The sequence below is a fragment of the Citrus sinensis genome, chromosome 3, assembly GCF_022201045.2.
Source record: "Citrus sinensis cultivar Valencia sweet orange chromosome 3, DVS_A1.0, whole genome shotgun sequence".
In the NCBI taxonomy this organism is placed as follows: Eukaryota; Viridiplantae; Streptophyta; class Magnoliopsida; order Sapindales; family Rutaceae; genus Citrus; species Citrus sinensis.
The window spans coordinates 14209790-14226183 of NC_068558.1; the positions used below are offsets into that span (position 1 = coordinate 14209790).

The 16394-nt window shown below is 33.5% G+C and overlaps 1 long non-coding RNA gene across 2 annotated transcripts; it reads right to left on the reverse strand.

Moving 5' to 3' along the window:
* Nucleotides 1-9745: 9745 nt before the first annotated feature.
* LOC102614835 (uncharacterized) lies at nt 9746-10772 on the reverse strand. 2 transcript variants are annotated; one of them, XR_008053499.1, is made up of 3 exons: nt 10544-10772; nt 10359-10438; nt 9746-10226 (listed from the first exon to the last, which is right to left on the reverse strand). It is a non-coding gene; the product is annotated as an uncharacterized LOC102614835 (long non-coding RNA). The 2 variants fall into 2 exon arrangements; XR_370557.4 differs by having other exon boundaries at nt 9746-10242.
* Between the last annotated feature and the right edge of the window lie 5622 nt (nt 10773-16394).

Below are 16394 nucleotides of genomic sequence, written 5' to 3' on the forward strand. Positions count from 1 at the left end.
ACACTTGGGATAAGAGATTGAGGATAATCTCTTTGTGTAAAGGTTTATTGACACCTTGGAAGTCAATTGTAAGAGTGATTGAAGCCTTGGAGGGTTGCTTAGTGGAATCCTCAAGCCCGATTAGCCGAACCATGTAAAAATCACGTGTTTGATCTCTTTTCCCTTACTCTTTAATTATTATGCTTGATTAAATTTATTATTTTTGTTCTTATTAAGAAATTATATTAAATTGTTGTGTGGTTCGTTTTGCATAAATTTTTAAAAACTCAATTCACCCCTCTCTTGGGTTGTCTAGTTATTATTTCACCTTTGGGTAGTATAGATCTACCAGTTACTATTGGAGAACCACCTCACCAAGCTACCAAGATGGCGGGCTTTTTAGTAGTGGAGCACCTTTCAGTCTACAATGATATCTGAGGTAGACTAGCCCTAAATCGTTTTCGGACAATAACATCAACTTACCACTTAATAATAAAATTCCCTATAGAAACTGGGATTAAAATCTTAAGGGCAGATCAAGAAGAGTCCAAAAAATGTTAAGCCACAACCTTAAAAGGAAAAATGGACAAACGAGAATGTCTTTTAAGTTAGGCTTAATCTTAAAGAAGAGAGAAATAAGCAAAGAGGATCACCAGTAGAAGAGTTAGACACCATCCAAATATGGCACAATGATCAAAATAAGACAGTTCGTGTCGGATCATCATTAACCCCAAAAATACGAAAACAACTAGAAGATTTTCTTATATCACAGTCTGAACAGATTTCACATGGTCTCATGAAGACATACCAAGTATAAATCCACAGGTGATAGTCCATCGATTAAATATAGGTTCTAGTCACAAGCCAATACGACAAAAGAGGAGATCATTCAATCTAGGAAGATACAAGACAATAGAAGAAGCTGTGGAAAAACTTTTAAAAGCAGGCTTCATTAGAAATGCCTATTATCCAAACTGGTTGGCTAATGTAATGATGGTTCAAAAGCCAAATGGGAAGTGGATGATCTACATAGATTTCAATGACTTAAATAAAGCATGTCCCAAAAATAATTTTCCTTTGCCTAGAATTGATCAGCTGGTTGATGCTACTATAGAGAATGAGCTACTTACTTTTATAGATGTATATTCTAGGTATAACCAAATTCAGATGTACTCACCTGATAAAGAAAAGACATATTTCATCATGAACAAGGGCCTGTACTGCTATAATGTTATGCCCTTTGGGTTAAAAAATACAAGAGCAACCTATCAAAGGTTGGTCAATAAAATATTTCATAGCCAGATTGGAAGAAATATGGAGGTCTACGTGGATGATATGCTTGTCAAAAGTAAAAAAATGGAAGATCATATCACAGACCTAGATAAAGCGTTCAAGATTTTGAAGCAGTACAATATGAAGTTAAACTCAAGCAAGTTTAGAGTCTCCTCAAGAAAATTTTTAGGGTTTATGGTAAGCCAGCGAGGAATAGAAGCTAACCTAGAAAAATTTCAAGCCCTTTTAGATATGGAGTCTCCAAAATCAATTAGAGAAGTTCAAAGGTTAACAGGAAGAGTTGAGGCCTTGAACCGGTTTATTTCACGAACGAAAGATAAATGCCTACCATTCTTCAAAACCCTCAGAGGGGGGAAAGAAATAGTATGGACAGAGGAATGTGAGAAAGCTTTCCATTAGTTGAAGAGGTATTTGGAAAGTCCTCAAATTCTTTCTAAACCAATACCGAGAGAAGATCTTTACTTATACCTGGCTGTTGCAGACTCGGCAGTAAACTTAATATTGATAAGAGAAGAAAGTAAGGTGTAGAAGCCAATTTATTTTGTGAGTCATGCTTTGTTAGATGCTGAGACAAGGTATCCAACTATAGAAAAAATGGCTTTAGCGCTAGTAGTATCCGCCAAGAAACTAAGGCCTTACTTCTAAGCCCACACCATAATGATGCTCACAAACCAGCCCCTGAGGTAGATAATGCAATGACCAGAAGTGTCAGGAAGGTTGGTGCAGTGGGTTGTAGAGTTAGGAGAGCATGATATTAGCTACCGACCTAGAACAACAATTAAAGGACAAGAGGCCGCAGACTTTATAATAGAATTCATTAGTAACCTATTCAAGAAGGCCAGGATTAGTGAAATAATAATGCCAACCTAGATATTATATGTGGATGGATCATCAAACCAATAAGGGAGTGGAGCAAGGTTGATTTTAGTCATCCCAGAGCATACAAAGATCAGCTTTGCCCCCACGTTTGGGTTTAAGGCCTCCAACAATGAGGCAGAGTACGAGGCCTTACTTGCTGGTCTTAGGTTAACAAAAGAGATGAGGGGCAGAGAAGCTGGAAATTTTTAGAGTACCATGCAAAGGAAAGTAGAATGTTAACATATCTACCAAAGGTAAAAGAGCTACTAATAAATTTTGTAGAATACATTATCACTCAAGTTTTAAGAGAAAAAAAAAAAACAAAGCAGATGCCCTTGCAAGGCTAGCATCAGCCACGAATGCAGGCTTAAATAGATTAATCCTTGTTGAGTTTTTACAAAATTCAAGTATTAATCACGATGAAAACAAGAAGATTAATCTTATAAATACAATTGGGAGTTAGATGGATCTTGTTGTTAGTTACTTAAGAGATAAGAAGTTACCCGATAATAAAGATGAAGCAAAGAAGATCAGGTTAAATTCAGCACGATATTTGTTACTGTACTTGAGGTGTCTAACATCTGATGAAGTAAACTACGTGATGAGAGAAATCCATGAGGGTATTTGTGGAACCATTCGGGTGCAAGGTCGTTGGCCTATAACGCCATTCACCAAGGGTACTTTTGGGCTACCATGAAGGAAAATGCATAGAAATTTGTGCAACAATATGACAAATGTCAAGGGTTTTCCAATATACCACATCAACCCCTAGAACAGCTCACCTCAGTTGCTAGCCCATGGCCATTCGCTCAATGGGGGTAGACATCATCGATCCAATGCCTATTGGTAAGGGGCAAACAAAATTTACAGTTATAGCTGTAAACTATTTCACAAAATGGGCAAAAGCAAAACTCTTAGCACAAATTATAGAATGGAAAACTACTAGATTCATATGGAAGTCTATCATATGTCAATTTGGTATTCTCCAAGCCATTGTGACGGATAACAGGAAACAGTTTGATCATCCCCGTTTTAGGGGGTTATGAGAAGACCTTGGGATTAAAAACTTTTTCTCTTCGCCGGCTCATCCTTAAGCAAATGGACAGGTCAAAGCTGTTAACAAAATAATTTAGTACCACTTAAAGACCAAGCTGGAAAAGCATAAAGGGGCTTGCACAGATGAATTACCATTCGTATTATAGACTTACAGAACCACACACACCACGAAAAAAGGAGAAACCCCATATTTTTTTGCATTTGGGACAGAAGTAGTGACCCTTGTATAGATTAGTATGCCCTCCTATAGGGTGTAGTATTTTCAAGCTGAATAGAACTTAGAACAACTGAACCTCAGCCTAGACTTGGTGGAAGAGAAGAAGGAGCAAGCTCAGCTCAATGCAGCAGCACACAAACAAAGGGCATTTCGGTACTTTAATTCAAAGGTGAAACGAAGAAGCTTTCGGGTTGGTGATCTAGTTCTCAGAAAGATATTTCAGAGCACAAAAGAGCAAAATGTTGGTGTCCTAGAACTAAATTGGGAAGGCCCTTATAGAGTGGTAGAAATTGTCAAGTCTGGGACTTACAGGCTCGGAGACATGAATGGAGTTGTGCTTCCACATCCTTGGAATGCAAAACATTTAAGGATTTACTATTAGTAATGAAGCAGCATTGGTCGATTTTTTTTCTAAAAGTTTAGTCAGTTAATAAGGCTTTCTTAAGCCATTAGGAATATTCCTTTTTATGCTAATAGAAAGTTATTACCAATTTGCATTTATGATAGTTTAATAATAAAGCGCATCATTAGCTTATTCTAGAATTTCATATTATTGTTTAAAATTTTCTTTTATTTGAAATAGGGCGGCCATGGTGCAAAACGTGCAAGAAATCAACAAAGATGTGCATAAAAGGTGAAAGGTCATGCTCTCCTGAGAGCAAAAAGAATACTCTCAAGAGTAAATAGGGAGCAGCAGCTATGCTCTCTAGGAAGCAGAAATCATGCTTCCAAGAGAGAGGGAGCAAGAAAAATTAATAAGTATTCATTACCCTCCTAAGAAAAAAGAAAAACAAGAAAAGTAAAAAGAATTTCTGGGAGCAAAATCCATGCCCTCAAAAGTAAGGAGAGCAGCCATGCTCCCTAGAAATTATACTCCCATGGGAGCAAGCAGAAAAACTAACAGAATTCCTAAGAAAAAGGAAAAGCAAGAAAAGTAAAAAGAATTTCTGGGAGCAGAAACCATGTCCTTAAAAGTAAGAAGAGCAGCTATGCTCCTTAGAAATTATACTCCCATGGAAGCAAGCAGAAAAACTAAATAGAATTCTTAAGGAAAAAAGAAAATGAAGGAAAGTAAAAGCTTTTTTGTTACTTTTATAAAAATCCACAAAAGCAAGTAAGGAGTAAGGAGAAGTAAGGCGCTAAAAGCAAATAAATTAATAAAGACAGCTGGAGCATGCTCAAGTTACAACTTTATTACTAGAACAACCTTGGTGCAAGAATAAGAGAAAAGAAGAAAAACAACAACTAAAAACTAAAGAGATAATAAAAAACGCAGCATCCCGGATATAATTGATAACGAGCATCATTAGTCTTCTAGAAAACGGTGATCGAGTTGAGGGTAGAGACTTTCAATTATGGCCTTAACCTTGGCACCACCTTTTAGAAATTCTACATCAAGGATATTCTAAAAATCAGTAGAAGTTTTGAACTCTTCAACGGCTAAAGCATTCATACTTGGAATTTGGAGGTTCAATTGGTCAAGGGAGTTGGACAGTTCTTAAATTTGGGATTGGGACTGAGCTAATTCTTCATTTGCAGCATTAAGTTCCAACTTCAATTGGACCACAAAGCTTTCTCTTCACTTAGACACTTCTTTAGCTAATCAATCATTTTTTCTAGAAGCTTAGCCCGATTCAAGTAAAGCATTCCTCTCCAGCTTCAAGGACTTTATCTTTTTCTTTGATATTTGAACAACACAACCAAACTACAGGAAGATGAACATAGTTAGGATCCAACTTTATATTAGTATAAAAGCAATATTTAGAAAAGTAATATTATTACTACATGATAAACATTAGCAAGCATGACTTCAATAGGATCATAGTTCTCCATTTACCCCATATTATCAGCATAGACATACTGAGGTTAAGATTGAGCAAAAGAGCTCAGATATGCTTGAGAATGATCTTCCAAAGTGAAATTTTGTAAACCATTAAACACGGGCAGAATTCCTTGGCTTGGGCCTACTGAAAGAGGTGTAGACATAAGAGCATTGGTAGAAGCGGATGCAAAGCTAGAGCCTGCAGATTGTGGATATGAACTCGCATGAGTGAAAGTTGGAAATAAAATTTCTTGCTACAATCCTTGAGCCGTTGCAGGTGTTTAGTACGACCTTTGAGCAGGTGCATTAATGGAAGCAGATGCAAAATGAAAGCCAACAGACTGGGAAAATGGAGTTTCACCAGTTAAATATGAAAACAAAGTTTCTGCCTGCAACCCTGATGTAGTTTGACGAGTTTGGTGCAACCTTTGAGCATTTGCAATTTCTTAGGAGGATGATTCCACACACTGAAAGACCAGTTTATCTTTAAGTTTCCTACTAATATTCGAAGCTGGGTATTTTTCTATCTTCTTCTTTTTTTCGTGTAGCATCGTCCCTAGGAGCCATAACTAACGGAAGAAGGAAAAACAAAAGAAAAACAAAATATTACAACCTTTCAGTAGCATAAAAATTATGCTTAAATAAAACTCACTTGGAGATGGAATGTTGGTGGAAGTAGAAAGGATAAAGCTAGAGGCAGTTAGAAAGCCTGATTGAAAAAGATATTTCTAGGATCGCAAGGTTATAGGGTCTTTAAAAACTTCATCGATTTGATGTTACTCACCAGGATCAATAGAGATGCAACTCCATGACACTGTAAAAAAAGACAAAGAAAAAGAGTAAGTACACTAATAAATAAAAAACACATCCTGTGGCAATTCTTATAAAGCTACATAGAGTAGAAAAATGGGTTTGAACCCGATATGTAGGATACATATCAAGAGAATTTCCTAGCTCCCAATCCTCAAAGGCGAAAGGTCAAGAATTTTTTCAGGAACCATCATGAGATTTGCCCTGGGCGATTAAAGGGGAAGATTTAGCCCAAGCACGAACATAATACCAACTCTTGAGAAGGGGGTCTTTATCACCTGAAAGACTCATTAGTTGGTAAATTCTCTGAAACTGACTAAATGTGGGGTTTGGAAAACCCCTTAATTTCCATAAGATGCACATGCCAATCATGGCACACCAGACGCTGGGGGAAAGTTGTGCCAGGGCACAGTTTAAGCATATCAGCATGTATCTCACGAAGGGGTGCAATGGCAACCTAACACCATAGCGAAAAAAAATTAGGATGAAAGGAAAAAACCTTAGGAGGGTGTTGGCTGGCGAGCTCATCAATTTGAGGCTTACTAAGTTCAATTGAACTTGGAATTTCATACTTGACTCTAAGAGATGGAATGAATTTCTCAGAAATTGCATTCCCCATCCCATCGATGGACCAGTCGGGTTGGAGGTTAGTTTAGTCATCATGAATAAATGACGCAGGAGCAAAATTTGCCACAAGGGGTATGTGGTCGGAGGATATATGACAGTAAGCATCATCATCTTCAAGGTACTGATGGTAAAGGGAGTTAGAGTTATTTTCATAATCAAAAGACATTGAAATTACTAAAAACAGGGAGAAGAGAAGAGGCACTCACCAAGTAAAGTGAAAACCAAAAGGTTTAAACTTTACGAGGTGGACGAATGGTGTAAAGGATGTTTTATATAGAAATGAGAAGACAGAGAAACAACTTGAGCTCTTATGCTTCTGGTGGGACAAGAAGTTTAGAGTTGGGGAGCAGTTGTTGTATAAAATATAAAATAATTAATAAAGCAAAAAGTGATGCCCCCAAGAATGGGGAGCAACAAAACCATGCTCTCCCAAGAATTAGTTTGTGGGGCTCTTGACCCAGTTCTAGATTGTGGACCGCATGGGAAAAGCCAAGTCCAAATAGAGGAGCTATCGTTGAACTCAAGCCCAGCAAAATAAAAGTCGACAAATAGAAGGACATTGCTTGGTCCCGAAGCAAATTAAATAGAGTCTAACATGGATACAACTTATGAAAAGGTAGAAATATTTTGTAATTAAAATCCTAGAGGATAAAGGAGAGTTAAATAAAGTTTAAGTTAGAAAATGACTTTATCTATAGAAGGCTATAAAAGTAAAGCCTCTCATAGTATAAGGCATCGTAAAAAAAGAATAACAAAGAGAGGGAGAGTTGAGTTGTAAGCGTGATCTTAATAAAATATTTGTTTTTCTCTGCCCATGGACGTAGGCCAAAAGCCGAACCACGTCAATTGTATGTGTCTATTTATTATATCGCTCCCATATAAATTAATTATCTGGTTGACCAAAAATTTGCATCAATAATATATTATTTTTATACTAATTTAATTTAACTTCGACAAAAAATACATATGCTATATATTCCAAAATTATGATTTAGGAAACTCAAAATTCATTTTTCATAAATAAAGGTTAAAGGACAATTGAAACTAGATTTGCTGCAGCACACAATAATTTTTTATTTTTATTTTTCCATATACGGAATTACATGATACTTATTGTTAGTATAGATGTGTCCGTAAAAGTTAACTTACCTACTAGTGAAACTAAAATTTAAAAAATATATAATTTTTTTGCTCTTTTCTGTTAACAGAGAAAATGGTTTTAATTTGAAAGACACTATTAAACATACTCAAACTTTAAAGCATAATTAATTTTTTAAGAATACTTGTTCTATCGTTTTATGACTTTATCTTCTCAACTCCTTGAGCTCTATTGACAGTAATATTATATACATTCCATCATGTGGTGTTGGATATATATATGTGAGGAATTGGAGAAATAATGGTGGAATTTTATTATAATAAAGAATTGTGTTTATATCTTTATAGGTACAAATAAACTATAGAAAATTAATGTGTGTTTTGAGGTGTGTTACAGAGGTTGCTTTTCTTAATACATTATTTGTCTCTAATGATAAAGTGATGCATATATGCTAAGTATTTATGCTTTCAGAATACAATGAAACACACTGATGAAAATAAAGTTAAACACCCTTGAATGTTTGAAACTCGCTAAGAAACAATATAATGTTCTTGTAGAAAACAATATATAGGATATTTGATGCATAAAATATATAGATAAAATATGCTGAAATTCGTTTTAGGAAAAAGGGCTCAGAAAGGAGTGCTGTAGGATTTTTTTTTTTTAAATGTCTAAATGGCCTAATCATGGGTTCTGCTTTATAATTATACTTATACCTCTCTATTTAGATCGTCATCTTTTATGTTATCCTTCATTTATGACCATTGTATCAAAATTTGATTTTGATCAATGGTCTAAGTTGAACCACCACAATTTCAAATCAAATGGCACCCTGAATAAATGCATTGTTAAGTGGAAAAATACTTTTTTTTAAGTCACAATTTATTAAACATTATCATTTATTTTTAAAATATTCCAATATCAAAAAATATTTGGGCTCAATTGACCACCTTTTTCATTATCACCATTACACCATAGCAGTATATAACACGTATGTTTAAAGCATTTTCTAGCTGTTTGGCAAAAGCCAACAACAAAAAGAACAATTTACATTTTTTTCAGAATTGTGCAATACCTCAGCAGCCGTTAATAGCAAAGCCAACCTGATGGATTGATTGGGATGCCACGAGGAACCCTTTAGGCTTTAGCATCAAAAAGCTAGAGGGTTATGCTTTTGATAATGTCTACCTTTTACCCTTTTACAGCTTGGAAAAGACTATTGTTCCAGAAATCATTTTAATAAAGCCCAAGTCTTGAGAAACATATAAAGAGTCGTAAGCTAAAAAATCTCAAGTCCTTAAATTATTTTCTTTATTGAAGTTTGTGGAACTAATGTAGTCACTACTATTATTATTTATTGGGTTAGGCTCTTTAAACTTAAATTTTTGACACAAATCAATTTTGAGATATTCATCTTATGTAATTAAATGATATTTATTCAAACTAAAAGTAACATTTAATGATGTTAAATCATCCATCATTTGATTGCATGATATCAATGAACTTAAAATTTATGTCAAATATCTGTTCAAGAATTCAACTTGAAATAGCCCCATCTTATTTGGATATATATTTATTAAATATTAAAGACAGAATAAAAATATGATATATTCAAAAATTTGTATGTTATGCTTTTAAAATTAACCAGAAGTATACACAATGTTAAAAAACCATCAATAATATTACGGATTTCAATATCTAAGTTCTAATTTTAATCTCAATATTATGTATTACTTATCTATTAGATGATAAATTTCATAACTTATAAAATTATTTAAACAATATCTAATAAATAAATATCACTTCAGTTAGAAGTTGATGTTGATATTAGAAGTTGATGTTGATATCAACTTGCTCAAAATACATACCCATGAATGAATCTTTCATGGGATAATCTGTTAAGCGAAGAAAACATATGTTTACCTCATTGCTTAATTTCTAGAGAGATTGGAAGAAAAGTAATACATTTCGATTAACACGGACCTAGTCAATGGTCATATATTAGAAAAGTAATATGCTTCTACTTTTTTTTTTTCTTGAGAAGCAAAATGTTTCTACTTTAACTTTACAAAAGTAAGTTGAAATTTAAAGACAGTTCTATTTCAAGAAGTGACATGATACGCACGTACGTGAACTAGCAAAATTCCAAAAAACTGCGGCTGTTAAGATCAATGATTAAGAATCATACAATTATTTCTATGGAAAAAAAAAAGAATTTATTTTATTCGTTTATTTTTTTTCTGCCAATTTTATATGAACTCTTTTGAAACTACATATATTATAAATTTGATATACAGCAAATCTCTAATATTGGCAGAAACTAAATAAAGAAAGAGAGAGTCCTTATGGATTTCGGTGCGACGTGGGTAGCCATTGTCGTTGTGGAGTGGAATTACCTATAGGATTGGGTCCTGAATGCACTTCATGCAAGTCTTTTCTCCGAATTTGAGGATCATCAACCCCACCTAATTCAACAAATGACTGAAATTTGCTGATTAGTGTGTATATACAAGCATTATAAATTACTTGAGCATGCACCATCAACAGATTAAATGATTGAAATAGAGAGAAAATTAAAGAAAAAAACAAGCACGCACATAATTGATCATGTTTACCGGCTTATCCGCATCATTATTCATTGATGAATTATCTCTCCCTTTTTGATCAACTGTACCAACTGATTGGAAAGCATAATTTTGAGATTCCATTAGCTAGTATCATAGAATATGAAATTAGGAAACCATAAAAATAAAAAGAAGAGGGTATTAGACGGATTAAAAACCTTGAAGCTTTCTCATGGCAAAACTTGAATGGGAGGCAATTAGAATGAGAAGGAAAAATAAAGGAAAATTCATTGTTTTGTTTCATGAGGAATTAAGAGATCAGAAATGAAAGTCTAATTGAAAGATATTAAAGGACATGCTAGTTGTTAATGATAAGCACATGAAAAAAAGTGAAAAATTCTTAAAAGGAGGATATCTTCTAGTGGGGAAGAGTTAAAAGTTTGAAGATTCTAATGCAATTATAGAAGGCAACTCTGTAGCTATAGCGTCAAATCATATATAATTAATCCATGGGAGTTGAATTAATGCTCAAAGTGTGCGACACACGAGCAAAATAATATTATTTCACATTGAGTTAAAAAAAATAGTATATTGTTAAAGACTACTAGTGTTGCTAGTGCTTCCAAGTGATAGAGTGATAGAATTAAATATATATGCGCTTGAGTAGGGCTAATTTCAACCGACAAAAATATTAATTACCAAACCCATTTTTAATAAAAGATTTTTATTATTCATTGAAATACACCTAAAGCAAATTATAATTATGGATAACAAAATATAATTTAACAATAACTCTTTTAATCTTTAAAACCATCCATCTCTGTGATGCAATATTGGAGAATATGATTGGAGATCAACAATAAATGTGAATGAATATTTGTTGTTTAGATCAAGGGAATCTTCATGAAAGGTTCAATGGGAGGAAATATGAGCTAAATATGGTTGAGTTCTTCTTGAAGAATGGTAGAGCCTTGGAGGATGAAGAAGCAAGCACTTCTGAATAAAAGTGCTAAAGTTTCCAAGAGCTTGAGAAACTTTTGTTGTTAGGTTTCTGAATTGATGATTGTCAAATAGTTATTACGTTGATTATTAAACTTCTATTATATTAACCATTTATCGGGTTTTGGGGTTTAAAATCCCGTCAAATGGGTGGGAAGGAAATTGGTATTAGAGATTGAGTTGGTATTTTAAAATATCAATATCTCATATTACTTGGATAAGAAAGTATAAGTTGGTTTATATATACAAACCAAATATGGTATGGTAATAAGCCTGTAAAGAGCAAGCCCACACGCATGAAACTAATAACTCATGCACAGGGGGGAACCCTCCACCCACCGGTGTCGTCTGTGTGCGCGGGCTTGGCCCTCTTTTACTTTTTTACCTTTTTTTTAAATTTTATTTATTTTTAATTCAAACTATATTAAGAATTCGATTCCTAATTGAATAGGGATTTATTTTAAATCATTGTATAATTATAATTCAAATTTACAGAGGAAAAGGGCCCCAATATCACATTGTGATTATCTGGAAAATGCTCTTTGTTCTACATTGCTTTCTCTGCATTCATCATTGTATGTTTTGTTGTTTTAAACTATCATGCTGAACTGCAACATCACGATAGTAGTCATTGTATCCTATAGATCAAACCACCTTTGTTAGTCCTTGCACCATATTATATCTTGAGGTGCGGAATTCAGTCTTAAGGACAATACCGTAACATGCCTCAATTTTTTTTCCATTTCAATTTAATTGTCTATCCTAACTTTTGCTGTTTTCCATCCTAATTTTCCAACAATCGTAAGACCAAATTATAACTGATCTTTCATTGTCACTGACTGCTGGACTTCCTACCCTCATGACCTCTGCATTTGTTGATCTTCTTGTTGCCGATCATTTTGTTTCTGCTACCAGATACCTCTAATATTGAATTGTTCAACGACTAAAATTTCAAACACTAGTAGGAGAAGGTCTTTAATGTATTGGATTTCATAACCTTACTGACTATTTGCAATACTTATCACCACTAGAACAAGGCATTGGAGATTATGACAAGAAACTCCAGATTTGGAATGCTAGTAATAAGGTCTGTAGGTATACAATACTCAATACTTTTGCTAGTTCCTTTATGATGTTTATTATCATAGAAGAATGCATCTAAGATATGGAGCTACTGAAGAAAAAAATATGTGGTAGAAGATGCTTGGACTCAACAATATTATATTGATGATTTTCTACATTATCGAATGGTGGATGATAAATTTGTGTCATACTAAATCCATGAATACAACATATTAATTAATTATCTTAAAAAGAAGGAAATATTTCTTTCTAAAAGATTTCTAACTAGTTGTTTGATTGAGAAACTACTAGCATCATGAAAAGATTATATGAAAACCTCAAAACATACGAAGAAGAAAGTGAGCTCTAAATATGCTATTATACATATTAGGATTGAGGAGAAGAATAGAATTAGAGATGCATTTGATAAAGCAAAGGAATTTTGTTCAATGTAAATCTAATTGAGAACACTCCTCAACCTAATAAAAAGCAGAACAATCCTAATAACAGACACCCTAATAACCCCGAAATGCCCATTGTTAAGAAGGAAGTCATTGTTTGTTTATGGAAAAATTAGGCATTACGCTAATGAATACAAGCATAAAGCTCAGCGTAGAAGAGAAAACCTCTTAAAGCCAATATGGCTGAAGGGGAATGAAATGACATCATTACTGCTATGGTTGTTTTTAACCTGACAATGGTGGATGGAAACAAGGATTGGGTGATTGATTCTGGCGCTACCAGACACATATACAGGGGAGAAGAAGTCATTTACTTTGGCGATTCTCGATCTACACTTGTCCTAGGTAAGGGTAAAATTCTTCTCAAGTTTACATTTGGAAAAACCTTCTCACTAAGTAATGTACTTCATGTTCCTAAGATTAAATATAATCTAGTGTCTATTTATATACAAAGGAAAATAAGGATCAAAGTGTCCTTTTAAGGCGATAAAATTGCAATGACAAAAAATGAAATGTTTGTTGGGAAAAGGTATTATTCTAGAGAGCTTTTCAAACTCAATGTACTCAATGCTATAATGAATGAAAATGCTTCTTCTTCTACTTATATTATTGACTCTATTAATCTTTGACATAAGAGACTTAGTCCTGTGAACTTTTCTTATATTAAGAAAATGAGAGAACTTAGTTTACTGTTTAATTTGAGCTTGTCTAATGACAAATGCGAGGTGTGTGTGGAATCCAAATCCACTAAAAAGACATGTAAATAAGTTCAATATAGAGAAACTAAGCTTCTTAGATTAATTTATAGCACTTTGGTGATTTGAAATAGACCATGACTAGAAAAAGCAAAAGGTATTATATTACCTTTATTGACGATTTCTCAAGGTATACAAAAATATTTCTATTGGTAAATAAAGATGAAGCAAGAGAACACTTCTTAATCTATAAAAGTGAAGTTCAAAATTAATTTAATAACAAAATTAGAAGAATAAGAACTAATAGAGGAGGTGAGTATGATTCAAGCATGTTAAATGCTTTTTGTAAGAATTATGATATCATCCATGAAATGACACCTCCTTATTCACCTGAATCTAATGGTGTAGCTGAAAGAAAAAATAGAACTTTGAAAAACATGGTAAATGCCATGTTAATAAGTTTTGGGGCACCCTAAACTTATGGGGAGAAGCGATGTTATCTACTTGTCATGTTCAAAACAAGTTGCCTTATAAGAAAAAAAGTAAGACACTCTATGAATTGTGAAAAGGCTATAAGCCTAATTTATCATACTTCAAAGTGTAGGGATGTCTCACTAAGGTTCTTAAATTGGATCCCAAAAGAACAAAGTTAGGACAAAAAAACTATCAATTGTATGTGTATATGGTATGCCCAGTACTGCATAAAGATTCTTAGTATTACATTATGAAAGTATCTCATTTGAGGCTAATACTATCATTGAGTTCAAGAATGCTGAGTTCTTTAAATCTATTTTTCTTTAAAATATTAGCATTGAAAAGCGGTTATCTTATACTGAGTCAACACTTGATGTTTCTGAAAGTTCAAATGCTAAACAAAAAAGAAGTACGAGGATGAGAAAAAGCTTTAGGAAAAGCTTGTTCTAAAGCTGAGTGGTTGCAAAACCTCTTGGTAGATCTTCTCATTTTTTGTTTATTCTCTTACTGTTATGATAATTCATTGCAATTATCAAGCCGCTATTATAAGAACTAGGAGTGAAATATATAAGGGGAAGAATAGGCATATACATATGATATAAGGGGAAGAATAGGCATATACATATGAGACACAATATTGTTAAGCAACTAGTGGAATCAAGTGTTGTGAGCCTAGACTTTGTAAAGTCATAGTTAAATTTGGCTAATCCTCTAATAAAATCGCTAAACAAGAGTTTAATAGAGATCATGTCAACGGGGATGAGACTACTGTCTATATTAGAAGACAAGAGTGATGGTAACTATAGCTCCATGATTAGAGATCCCATAAATTAGGTTCATAAAGGTATAAACAAGTTATTTGTTGTCTTGTAGCATTATTGATATTTTGTAATCTTAATTTTTTTAATAAAGATTTTCTTTATTTATGAGTCCTGTTATGGCAAGATAATGCTTATTGCAGTGATTTAGGTTGAGCAATTGAGCTCTTAATGAACTCCATAGGTCACCTTTTTTGTATGGTGGTGTGTCAAAATTGCATGACACACTTGATAGAGATTCACCTATATGAGTGTAGAATTAAGTCAGTTCCTATGAGAGTTAGACAGGTTTCTCTTGGGCACTCATGAATCCAGGGGCACAAGGCCATTAAAATGCCAAATCGTAGAACAATAAAACATTGTGAGGTTTAATGAGAGCTTTTAGTCCCTTGCCTTACACAAAATGAATATTGGTTCATAGAAACTATAAGCTTTTCCAAGTTCCTGTGAGATACAATTAGTTGTTCAGTGGTTGGTTCATAGCCGAAAAGGCACTAGTTTATATGCATTAAACTCTATGGACGAGGATGAAGATGAATGAAATTGGCTATGCTACAATATGTAGGGGATTGTTAAAGATTAAGTTGATATTTCAAAATACTAATATCCCACGTTACTAAAATAAGAGAGTATAAGTTAGTTTACATATAGAAACTAAATATGGTGTGGTAATAACCTATAAAAAGGAGGCCCCCATACACGAAACCAAGCCTAAGAAAAGAGCACATTTTGGGAATCTATTAACTATGCGCTCATGCCCAATAACTCATGCGCAGAAGGACCTCCCACTAGGGTGTCGTGTATGTGCGCGGACTTGGTCACATTTTACTTTTTTCCCCTTTGTTTTACTTTTAGTTATTTTTAATTTGATTTATATTGAGAATTCGATTCCTAATCGAATTGGGATTTATTTTAATTTTTTGTATAATTATATTTTGGATTTACAAAGAAAAAGGGCCTTAGGGCGTATCTATTTGGAGCCGATTATATCACATTATGATTATTTAGAAAACACTCTATGTTCTACATTGCTTTCTCTATCTTCATCATTGAATGTTTTGCTATTCTAAACTATCATGTTGAAGTGCAACATTGCGATAATAGTCATTGTATCCTGGAGATAACCGCCTTCATTAGTCCTTCTTGCATTAAGATATTGTATCTTGAGGCACATAATTTAGTCTTAAGGACAGTGCTGTCGCACGGCTTGATTATTTTTATCATTTCAGTCCAGTTTTTCGCCAAAACTTTGGTTATTTTTTGTCTTAATTTTCCAACAATTAAATTGTTGTTAGGTTAAATAATAATAAATAAATAAATAATGCCTTTCTTCATTCTTCTAGGGCTTCAATCATTGTTAATTAGTTTGGTCTATTTTTTAAGGGTTGAGCTCCTAACACCATTTAAAACTCTTATTAAACTCCACTTGTTGTATTTACAACACTAATCATTGTCAAATTTACAAAAAAGGATGAACATCAAGTTTTAAACATACTTTTTAATAATAAAATTACTTTATTACTTCATTGTCTCAAATTATTTTGAGTTTATTAAGAAAAC